Genomic DNA, 12,864 nt, shown 5'->3' with positions numbered 1-12,864 from the left:
AGAAAGAAAACATGATCACAACATATAACCATATAACCATATAACAATTACAGCACAGAAACAGGCCATCTCGGCTCTTCTAGTCCGTGCCGAACACTTATTCTCCCCTAGTCCCATCTACCTGCACTCAGACCATAACCCTCCATTCCTTTCCCGTCCCCTAACTATCCAATTTATTTTTAAATTATAAAAGCGAACCTGCCTCCACCACCTCCACTGGAAGCTCATTCCACACAGCTACCACTATCTGAGTAAAGAAGTTCCCCCTCATGTTACCCTTAAACTTCTGTCCCTTAATTCTCAAGTCAAACATCCCCTGCAGAAATAGCTTGTCGGCGCATCGAATTAATGCCAAGCAACCCTTTTTCTGTTCCTATTGATCAGATCTGGCTCATAGCTTGTAATGCTTTTGTTTAAAATGACAGTCCTGCCGAGATTACGAGGGTCAGAACTCCACATTGACAGCAGAAATGAATGAAATAAAATCAGATGGCATTTGGGCAGGACTGGAAGACATGTCCTTGATCAACTGGCTAGGTGGGCTGAAGCTAGCATCTCAAGCTATGGTTGTACCAGATGTTTGTGAGCATAGCCCTTCATGCTACAGTTGTACCAGATGTCTGTGAAGCTACCACCTTATGCTACAGTTGTACCAGATGTTTGTTATTCCGCATGTGGAATACTGGGTTCAGTTGATTCGCATTGGATTGTGCTGGTAAATTGCTGGTAAATTTGCCAACGACATGAAATTGAAAATGTGTACATTCTTGTCGAAACACGGATTCATTAGACCTGGACACGTTGCACGAATGAAATGGACATGAAACCCGCGGACAAGGAGTCATGTCTGGAAGTTTGACACGCAGGCTCTTTCAGCGTCTGGCGCCAGTTTTGCGATCTATAAACTTGGAACATGTTTATTGCAGACCAGAACATGCTGTCTTGGTAAATCATGCTGGCAACTGATCGATGTGCCCGAGCCAATGAAGACTTGACGGACCGACGGGCGCCGCATGGAACAAATCGTCCACAATGACTGACTAGCTGGCACCGTCACCACACCATACCCGCCAACGCAACGCACCTCCTTGCTCAGTATAAATACAGCAATGTCTCAGATTAGATACCAGATCTTCTCGCATTCTTTGAGCGTGAATAAGAAGCAAGCAAAAGATGGGGAAAATGCTCCTGTTTCTCATTGGCATGTTGCTCGTTGCGGGTGCGTCCGCATTGACTCCAGAACAAGAGGCGATGTGTAAGTATATATTTTTGTGTGGTAAACACCAGCTTTTGCATCCACAACATTGTAGGCCGTGGTTTCCATCCCACGTCCAGTCACATCTACGTCTTACCATCTCCACCCCTCGCTGGTGCCTTCCGCAGAGACGCCTTTCGCTTCAATTCCTTAGTTCAATCATCCCTTGATAGGTAGGTCACAGAGACAAGGTTTTGGGCGAGAGGTCGGCGGTGGGTCTCAGCGTGAGTCGTGTATTAGGACTTGGTGGGTCTGGGGTATGAAATACTGATAACACTGAGTCGTTTAACTTCATAATAAGTATTTTAATAACATCAAATAGAGACAGCATTACATAAGCTGCTGTCGGCTCTGAGTCCTAGATCAAAGTGAGAACTGCTTGTCACACACCACCAGAAACCTGAACTGGATTACGGATCGTGAGAACAACAATCAGCAACAGTGATCTGCATCTGGGGTCGATGTACACTACCCCCTCGTTTAGAAACATAGAAAATAAGTGCAGGAGGAGGCCATTCGGCCCTTCGAGCCAGCACCGCCATTCATTGTGATCATAGCTGATTGGCCCCAATCAGTAACCCGTACCTGCCTTCTCCCCATATCCCTCGTTTCCACTAGCCCCTAGAGCTCTAACTAACTCTCTCTTAAATCCATCTTGTGATTTGGCCTTCACTGCCCTCTGTGGCAGGCAATTCCACACATTCAAACCTCTCTGGGTGAAAAAAGGTTTTCTCACCTCAGTCTTAAATTGCCTCCCTTTATTCAAAGACTGTGGCCCCTGGTTCTGTATTCACCAAACATTGGGAACATTTCTCCTGCATCTTGCTTGTCCAGTCCTTTTATAATATTATATGTTTCTATAATATATCCCCTCATCCTTCTAAATTCCAGTGAATACAAGCCTAGTCATTTCAATCTTTCCTCATGTGACAGTCCCGCCATCCCAGAGATTAATCTCGTGAACCTACGCTGCACTGCCTTAATCACAAGGATGTCCTCCCTCAAATTAGGAGACCAAAACTGTACACAATACTGCAGATGTGTTCTTACCAGAGCCCTATACAACTGCAGAAGAACCACTTTACTCCTATACTGAAATCCTCTTGTTATGAAGGCCAACATTTCATTAGCTTTCTTCATTGCCTGCTGTACCTGCACACCAACTTTCAGTGACGGGTGTACAAGGACACCCATGTCTTGCTGTTACCTAACCTAACCCCATTGAGATAATAATCTGCCCCCTTGTTTTTGCCGCCAAAGTGGATAACCTCACATTTATCAATATTATACTGCATCTGCCATGTATCTGCCCACTCACTCAACCTGTCCAGGTCACCCAGCAACCTCCTAATATCCACTTCACAGTTCACACTGCCACCCAGCTTTGTGTCATCCGCAAAGTTGCCAGTGTTGCTCCTAATTCCCTCTTCCAAATCATTAATATATAGGGTAAACGGTTGCGGCCCCAAACACCCTACCCCTAATACCATATGCTCTAAATTTAGTCACCAGTCTCCCGTGCGGGACCTTATCAAAGGCTTTCTGAAACTCTAGATACACTACATCCCCTTCATCCATTTTACTTGTCACATCCTCAAAAAATTTCAGACGATTAGTCAAGCATGATTTCCCTTTTCTAAATCCATGCTGAATTGGACTAATCCTTTTACAGCTATCCAAATGCCCCATTATTAGCTCTTTAATAATTAACTCCAGCATCTTTCCCACCACCAAAGTCAGGCTAACTGGTCTGTATATTCCCCGTTTTCTCTCTCGCTCCTTTCTTGAAAAGTGGGATAACATTAGCTATGCTCCAATCCACAGCTGATCCTATTGAACAATGTAAAATGATCACCAATGCGTCTTCTATTTCTATAGCCACCTCCCTGAGGACCCTGGGATGCAGACCATCAGGCCCAGGGGATTAATCATCCTTCAATCCCATTAGCCTCCGCAATACTACTTGCAGTCGGCGCGGGGCGGAGGCGCTGGCTCTGGGGGCCGGGGGAGGGGGGTGGGGGGGAGCATTCCCGGCAGGCCATTGACCGTCAGCTGAGACTCTCGCCTTGTCCAGTGGCTGTTGAGAACTTACATTCTCTCAATTGGAAAGATGCCACTGCCCCTTGCCCCCTCCAGTCTTTCACACCAGCCCTCGCTCCTCCCTGGGATTGGGGATGACGTGGCAGCGGGTACCCTAGGGGCAGAAGCCGGGTGTGTGCAAAGTGCGCCATGGTGCCGTCTTGTACTTGAGGTGGTGGCTGAGGGAGCGCAGCTCGGCCAGGCCGTGGTTGAACTGGCTCTTGTCGCCGTAGTGCCCCATCGGAGAGCGGGTTCCTCTGGATTTGGAGCGGGGTTGGGCTGGAGTCGGCGCTTCTTCTCCGTGCTGGTTGCGGGCCTGGGACCAATGATGTCGCCGATCCGCGGTTGTCGGGTGGCCCGGGGGAAGAGGCAGAGGTGATCTGGGGTTTGCACTTATTCTGCGCACTGGCAGTCGGCCTGGGGCCAGTGTCCCGTCGGTCCGGATATCTCAGGCCGCGCCCCCGGGTGGGGATGTAACACTCCATTTGGGGTGGGGGGGGGGGGGGGGGGGCAGTGGGACATGGGACATTTCAGTGGCGGTTCGGCAGCGCTTGCGGCTCCAGGTTCACGAGCACGAGCCTGGCTGCGGATGGGGCATGGGTCTGCAGCTGCCGAGAATATCTCCGCCGGTCCAGCCTCTCCCCCCTGCCGCTTTCCCACTCGCATCTGCCCAATCTCTCTGCCCCCTGACAAATACAAATTTGAAAAAAGACAAAAAAAAATGGACTCAAACTATATTCATTGAATCTACAGCGCTTCGTTCGATTTGATTTATAGCGTTTGAGCTTTGACAAATCCCATGGTTCCTTGCGTTTTTCGGAATACCGAAGCCGCATATTGTCTGTTGCTCTGTTCAGAAGATGAGGTCTCATATTTATATCTACAATGTCACAGAGATCGCCGCACAATCTTTTAATTTCTTTCACACACATTGTAAACGGATGCGTTCCCAATGCATGATCTTCATCCAGATCTGTGACTAGCTTTGCCGTTTTGAATTGGTACATTTATGTCCAAACGATCTTCTCCCTCGATTAGCTAATTCTATTTTAATGTACATATGTCAATTTGCATCATCACATTGCTTCATGCAGCAGGCCGTTTATACGGACCTTGGATATGTGTCCGGTTATGGTCTCCTAATTTGAGGAAGGACATTCTTGCTATTGAAGGAATGCAGCATAGGTTCGCCAGGTTGAGTCTCGGGATGGCGAGACTGTCATATGGTGAAAGAATAGGTCGACTGGGCTTATATTCACTTGAACTTGGATGGGCGAGAGGGGATCTTAAAGAAACATTTGCAATTCTTAAGGGTTTGGACAAGCTAGATGCAGGAAAGATGTTCCCAATGTTGGGGAAGTCCAGAAACAGGGGTCACACAGTTTAAGAATAAGGGGTAGGAAATTTAGCACTGAGATGAGGAATTCATGCCATCGAAGGCAGTGGAGGGCAATTCACTGTTTTGTTTTGCACGCGGGAGTTAGATCTAGCTCTTAGCACTAACGGAAACAAGGGATATGGAGAGAAATCAGGAACAGGGTACTGATTTTAGATGATCAGTCATGATATTATCGAATGGCGGTGATGGCTCAAAGGGCCGAATGGCCCACTCCTGCACCTATTTTCTATGTTTCTATAATAATAATAATAATGGATGGGATTTATATAGCGCCTTTCTAATACTCAAGGCGCTTTACATCGCATTATTCATTCACTCCTCAGTCACACTCGGTGGTGGTAAGCTACCTCTGTAGCCACAGCTGCCCTGGGGCAGACTGACGGAAGCGTGGCTGCCAATCTGCGCCTACGGCCCCTCCGACCACCACCAATCACTCACACACATTCACACACATTCACACACAGGCAAAGGTGGGTGAAGTGTCTTGCCCAAGGACACAACGACAGTATGCACTCCAAGCGGGATTCGAACCGGCTACCTTCTGGTTGCCAGCCGAACACTTAACCCATTGTGCCATCTGTCGTCCCTTGTGCCATCTGTCGTCCCTGAAGCACGTTCTATGTTTAGGACGTGCAAACATTCTACAATCACTGCCACTTAGCCTCTCACTTGGAGCCGTGGAACAAGCAACAGGGTAAGGAAGGGAATATTTGTCGCCTTATTTTGTGAAGGGACATCAGTCTGTTTTCTACTTCCTTTCTTAGTGCCCATATTTACGCTCCATACAACAGTATTGAGAGCACAAGTACTTTATAGAGTTTGGTCTTAGTGCTGCTTCGGATGTCTTTTGCGCTCCATATCTTTTGGAGGTTTTGAACAGTCCCATCAGGTTTCCCAGCGCGTAATTTTACGTCTTCCGAGTAGGATCCAGTTTGACATATCTTTCCTCCTAGATATGTGAAATCCTCAACTGGGCTAATGATGTGTCATTGATTTAGATATTTATGTTTATGTTCTCTTTGGAGATCGCCTGCACTTGTGTTTTTCGCTAAGTTGATTTTCAGTCCCAGCGCTTTATTGCTTTCATGTACGAGGTTTAGTAAAGTCTGGAGGTCGGTTTCACTCGCAGCAATGAGTGTGATGTCATCTGCGAAGTGCAGGTTATTTAGGAGCTGACCTTGGATATTTACGCCTACATATGTGTGTCGTGCAATGCATACAACATGACCAATTCGCGCAGGATGTTAAATAGCTGTGGTGAGATCACGCACTCTTGTCGCACTGCAACTGCAGTGGTAAACCAATCTGTTAGTTCCCCATTCACTCTTTGTTTGAGATAGATAGATAGATAGATAGATAGATAGATAGATAGATAGATAGATAGATAGATAGATAGATAGATAGATAGATAGATAGATAGATAGATAGATAGATAGATAGATAGATAGATAGATAGATAGATAGATAGATAGATAGATAGATAGATAGATAGATAGATATTTGACGAACACATTTAATATTTAATCTGTCCTAGTTTTTCCCTATAACTACCTACAGTGGCGAACCTACATTTTTGGGGCCCTGAAGCTTGAACTTTTATGGCGGCCCCTTCGCAAACAGCAACGGGGTCTTGCTAACCACTGTTACCTTCTTCAATGGGGTTGTTCCACGACGGATCACCACACTTTTTTTTAATTCAACCACACATTTCAAATGTTGGTGAAAATTGCTGTACTGGATTATTTCACATGTCAAAGTCACTGGTGTGAATTTAAAAAATCCGACTTATGGAGGGATGAAAATTAGGGGACATTTTGAAATACCTTTCTGCTTCACAGCTTGTGATAGGCATTGTCAAGTACAGCTTAAGCGCAGCTGTAACATTGGGGAACACTTCAATTAGGTGTTGCTCACAAATAAGCTGAAAAACTTCTGCACATTGGATTTTAGATGACGTATTTTCTTCTGTGTTTTAGGATTATCATAAGGTGCAAATATTCTTTGAACTGGTAACACTCGTTTTACTAATTTGTGGTCCACATCATCTTCGTAATATGATATTATACGTTTAATACTCTCCGCATCTAACTTAAACCTTTTCGCAATCTGCTCACATTGCGTAATAGGATTATCAAACAGTCATAGAGTTGATATAGAACTTCTATCCTAAATTTGTCAGCTCCTCTCAAAGAAGCAATGCCACTTGTTCCATCTGAAAATGTCCTTGTAACAATGCGTTTGGAAGCATCAGAATAACATGAGGTGATATCTTCACACAAACCTTTTGCTTCTGATTCATAGTGTGCAATCCTATTGGCTGAATTTTCTCTGAGTTCTTTAACAAACTAAAGTAAAGATGATAGCAGAAGATATCCTTCAAATGCATCAAAACCAGGGGTTTGGAGTTTCTTGTTTTGTTGAAACGCTCCAGCACCACTTCCCAAACGACTGTTAATATAACATATTCCAGCTTTACCAACTTGAGATGTAAATGTTTTGCATCTCGTTTACATTCAGGCTTCTCTTCTGAGTCTTCAAAAATATGTTTGAGTATTTGAAAAATACCTATATATCCATTTTTAATTGCCTGGACTGCCCCATAGTGTGCAAACTATATGTAGTTTGCCCTGTGTGTTTAAAATCCCCCATCTTCGTGGAGATCCAGAAAATTAAAAAAAATCCAGCACCTGCAAAATGCCGTAATAGTCAACAACCTTTAGGTCTACTTTCTGAGAAAGTTTTTTTTTAACTTTTTCATAAATACTTGTAATACAGTATTAACCTAGGCTATGCGGTCGCTGCCTTCCTTCCGTTCACCTCTTCATAAAAACAATAGGCTTAAGCCAATCTAACACTATCTAACACGACGTGATAAGCACGTGATTCACGTTTCCATTGTGATTGCCTTTCAACGGATCCCCTTTTTGTTACGATGTGTTATCTACTGTTTGTATCTACCAATGAAGATATTGTTATGACCTTTTTACTTTTACTGTATTTTAATCGTACATTAGTAAAGTTGTTATTATTTATTGTAATGGTATATGTTTAGTATATTTTAAGATTTTAGAAGATTATTCGTGCAAATATAAAGTTTCCGAAATGTTGGCCTTAACAATGACCGCAAGCAACAAAATTTGCTTTCATTTTTTCGATTACGGCAAGGTAAATAATTTAAATAAAAGTTTTCATTTCTGTCTGAAATGTTAATAATTGTTTAAATTATTTATAAATATTTTATATTAAATATTGAACGTTGTTTTTTTGTTTACAGCTAGCCTACATGATACTTTAATAACCTTTTAATTTTAACTATTATTTTGTATTGAATTACACTTTATTATTATTATTATTATTATTATTATTATTATTATTATTATTATTATTATTGTTTAAAAACACCTCCTCATACAGTTGACCCAAAATGTTTAACCAATGTGGACTAAAGTCGCTTCTGGGGTCCCACCGGGATTAGGGACCCTGAAATTTAAATTTCATTACTTTCTAAGTTAGTTCCCTTGTCTACCAACTGATAATTCATCTTGTATTTTGTGTCGTACAGATAAGTGCAGCCTCCAGAAGGGAACATGTCAGGTGACTTGCCCCGATGGCTTTAAGGAAAGCGGAGCGTGCCACGGTGAGGAGAAATGTTGCACCATGTAAAGCGAAATGAATCTTTCACCAAGGAACTACGTTTCGTTTGGGTCTGATATCAACTGATTGTCAAGAAAAACAGTGTGAAAAGCTGAATTGATAAACAATAATTACTCACTGCTTTGCTTTCCCTTAAATTTATTTTGTAATAGCTAATTCAGAGTATAGTTTATGAGGAGGATGTTGAGGATTGCGAACAACAGCCGGTATAGGCTGCAGTATAGGCAGCGCTCACATGCCATATCACCATATAACATATAACCATATAACAATTACAGCACGGAAACAGGCCATCTCGGCCCTTCTAGTCCGTGCCGAACACTTATTCTCCCCTAGTCCTATCTACCTGCACTTAGACCATAACCCTCCATTCCTTTCCCATCCATATAACTATCCAATTTATTTTGAAATGATAAAATCGAACCAGCCTCCACCACCTCCACTGGAAGCTCATTCCACACAGCTACCACTCTCTGAGTAAAGAAGTTCCCCCTCATGTTACCCCTAAATTCTGTCCCTTAATTCTCAAGTCATGTCCTCTTGTTTGAATCTACCCTGGGAAAAGCTTATCCACGTCAACTCTGTCTATCCCTCTCATCATTTTAAAGACCTCTATCAAGTCCCCCCTTAACCTTCTGCGCTCCAAAGAATAAAGACCTAACTTGTTCAACCCTTCTTTTTAACTTAGTTGCTGAAACTCAGGCAACATTCTAGTAAATCTCCTCTGTACTCTCTCTATGTTGTTGACATCCTTCCTATAATTAGCAGACCAAAATTGTACACCATACTCCTGGATTGGCCTCACCAATGCCTTGTACAATTTTAACAATACATCCCAACTTCTATACTCAATGCTCTGATTTATAAAGGCCAGCACACCAAAAGCTTTCTTTACCACCCTATCTAAATGAGGTTCCACCTTCAGGGAACTGTGCACAGTTATTCCTAGATCCCTCTGTTCAACTGCATTCCTCAATTCACTACCATTTACCATGTACGTCCTATTTTGATTTGGCCTGCCAAGATGTGGCACCTCACACTTATCAGCATTAAACTCCATCTGCCATCTTTCAGCTCACTCTTCCAAATGGCCTAAATCTCTCTGAAGACTTTGAAAATCTACTTCATTATCCACACCACCTCTATCTTAGTATCGTCTGCATACTTACTAATCCAATTTACCACACCATCATCCAGATCATTGATGTACATGACAAACAACAGTGGACCCAACACAGATCCCTGTGGCACCCCACTAGTCACTGGTCTCCAACCTGACAAACAGCCATCCACCATTACTCTCTAGCATCTCCCATTCAGCCACTGTTGAATCCACCTTGCTACTCCACTATTAATACCCAACAATTGAACCTTCTTAACCAACCTTCCATGAGGAACCTTGTCAAAGGCTTAACTGAAGTCCATATATACAACCATATAACCATATAACCATATAACAATTACAGCACGGAAACAGGCCATCTCGACCCTTCTAGTCCGTGCCGAACACGTATTCTCCCCTAGTCCCATATACCTGCGCTCAGACCATAACCCTCCATTCCTTTCCCATCCATATCACTATCCAATTTATTTTTAAATGATAAAAACGAACCTGCCTCCACCACCTTCACTGGAAGCTCATTCCACACAGCCACCACTCTCTGAGTAAAGAAGTTCCCCCTCATGTTACCCCTAAACTTCTGTCCCTTAATTCTCAAGTCATGTCCCCTTGTTTGAATCTTCCCTACTCTCAGTGGGAAAAGCTTATCCACGTCAACTCTGTCTATCCTTCTCATCATTTTAAAGACCTCTATCAAGTCCCCCCTTAACCTTCTGCGCTCCAAAGAATAAAGCCCTAACTTGTTCAACCTTTCTCTGTAACTTAGTTGCTGAAACCCAGGCAACATTCTAGTAAATCTCCTCTGTACTCTCTCTATTTTGTTGACATCCTTCCTATAATTAGGCGACCAAAATTGTACACCATACTCCAGAATTGGCCTCACCAATGCCTTGTACAATTTTAACATTACATCCCAACTTCTTTACTCAATGCTCTGATTTATATAGGCCAGCACACCAAAAGCTTTCTTTACCACCCTATCTACATGAGATTCCACTTTCAGGGAACTGTGCACAGTTATTCCCAGATCCCTCTGTTCACCTGCATTCTTCAATTCCCTACCATTTTCCATGTAAGTCCTATTTTGATTTGTCCTGCCAAGATGTAGCACCTCACACTTATCAGCATTAAACTCCATCTGCCATCTTTCAGCCCACTCTTCCAACTGGCATAAATCTCTCTGTAGACTTTGAAAATCTATTTCATTATCCACAACCCCACCTATTTTAGTATCATCTGCATACTTACTAATCTAATTTACCACACCATCATCCAGATCATTGATGTACATGACAAACAACAGTGGACCCAACACAGATCCCTGTGGCACCCCACTAGTCACTGGCCTCCAACCTGACAAACAACCATCCACCATTACTCTCTGCCATCTCCCATTCAGCCACTGTTGAATCCATCTTGCTACTCCACCATTAATACCCACCAATTGAACTTTCTTAACCAACCTTCCATGAGAAACCTTGTCAAAGGCCTTGCTGAAGTCCATATATACAACATCCACTGCTTTACCCTCATCAATTTCCCGAGTAACCTCTTCAAAAATTCAAGAAGATTAGTCAAACATGACCTTCCAGGCACAAATCCAAGTTGACTGTTCCTAATCAGACCCTGTTTATCCAGATGCTTATATATATTAACTCTAAGTATCCTTTCCATTAATTTGCCCACCACTGACGTCAAACTAACAGGTCTATAATTGCTAGGTTTACTCTTAGACCCCTTTTTAAACAATGGAACAACATGCGCAGTACGTCAATCATCCGGCACTATTCCCGTTTCTAATGAAATTTGAAATATTTCTGTCATAGCCCCTGCTATTCCTACACTAACTTCCCTCAATATCCTAGGGAATATCCTGTCCGGACCTGGGGACTTATCCACTTTTATATTTCTCAAAAGTGTCAGTACTTCCTCTTCTTTGAATCTCATAGTTTCCATAGCTACTCTACTTGTTTCCCTTACCTCACATAATTCAATATCCTTCTCCTTGGTGAACACCGAAGAAAATAAATTGTTCAATATCTCCCCCATCTCTTTTGGCTCTGCAAATAGCTGTCCACTCTGACTCTCTAATGGACCAATTTTATCCCTCGTTATCCTTTTGCTATTAATATAGCTGTAGAAACCCTTTGGATTTACTTTCACCTTACTTGCCAAAGCAACCTCATATCTTCTTTTAGCTTTTCTAATTTCTTTCTTAAGATTATTTTTACATTCTTTATACCCCTCAAGCACCTCATTTACTTCATGCTGCCTGTAATTATTGTAGATCTCTCTCTTTTTCCGAACCAAGTGTCCAATTTCCCATGAAAACCATGGCTCTTTCCAATTTTTACTATTTCCTTTCAACCGACCAGGGACATAAAGATTCTGTACTCTTAAAATTTCACCTTTAAATGTCCTCCATTTCTCTTCCACATCTTTCCCATAAAACAAAATGTCCCAATTCACTCCTTTTAAATCCTTTCACATCTCCTCAAAGTTAGCCTTTCTCCAATCAAAAATCTCAACCCTAGGTAAAGTTCTGACCCTCTCCATAATTATATTGAAACTAATGGTATTGTGATCACTGGACCCGAACTGTTCCCCAACACATACCTCCGCCACCTGACCTGTCTCATTTCCTAACAGGAGGTCCAGCACTGCCCCTTCTCTAGTAGGTACCTCTATGTATTGCTGCAAAAAACTATCCTGCACACATTTTACAAACTCCAAACCATCCAGCCCATTTACAGAATGTGTTTCCCAGTCTATGTGTGGAAAATTGAAATCTCCCACAATCACTACCTTGTGCTTACTACTAATATCTGCGATCTACTTCCGTATTTGCTCTTAAGATAAGATAAGATAAGATAAGATAACCTTTATTGTCATTCAGACCGAAGTCTGAACGAAATTAAAGCAGTCATACATACTATACAATACAATAAAAAACAACAATAAACACATATTAACATCCACCACAGTGAGTCCACCCAACATCTCCTCACTGTGATGGAGGCAAAAGTCTTAGGTCTCCAGTCTCTTCCCTCCTCTTCTCCCTCTGCGCTGAGGCGATACCACCTGGGCGATGTTAAAAACTGTCCCGCGGCTCAAACACCGCGGCCCGGGGTGGTCGAAGCTGCCGCCCACCAGTCCTGCTGACACAGCCGCTGGCCCGCGGCCGAACCCCGGACTCAGGCCACCACCGCCAGAACACCGTCCAAGCCCCCGGAGCACCGTTCCAGCCCCGAGCCGGATCGCTCCTACGTGAGTACCGCCACTGTCCCAGCCTCGCGCCAGGCCGCCCCGACCGGGCGCCGCTCCTCCCTCGGGCTGGGCCGCCCCGACTGGGCACCG

The 12,864-nt window shown here is 43.4% G+C and overlaps 1 long non-coding RNA gene across 1 annotated transcript; it reads left to right on the top strand.

Moving 5' to 3' along the window:
- The first annotated feature begins 1,001 nt into the window (after nucleotides 1-1,001).
- On the top strand, nucleotides 1,002-8,507 carry LOC116991523. Its single transcript, XR_004416812.1, has 2 exons — nucleotides 1,002-1,255; nucleotides 8,296-8,507. It is a non-coding gene; the product is annotated as an uncharacterized LOC116991523 (long non-coding RNA).
- Nucleotides 8,508-12,864: the final 4,357 nt, after the last annotated feature.

This window comes from Amblyraja radiata, chromosome 34 (genome assembly GCF_010909765.2).
Source record: "Amblyraja radiata isolate CabotCenter1 chromosome 34, sAmbRad1.1.pri, whole genome shotgun sequence".
In the NCBI taxonomy this organism is placed as follows: Eukaryota; Metazoa; Chordata; class Chondrichthyes; order Rajiformes; family Rajidae; genus Amblyraja; species Amblyraja radiata.
This window is presented reverse-complemented; position numbering and strand designations above follow the sequence as displayed.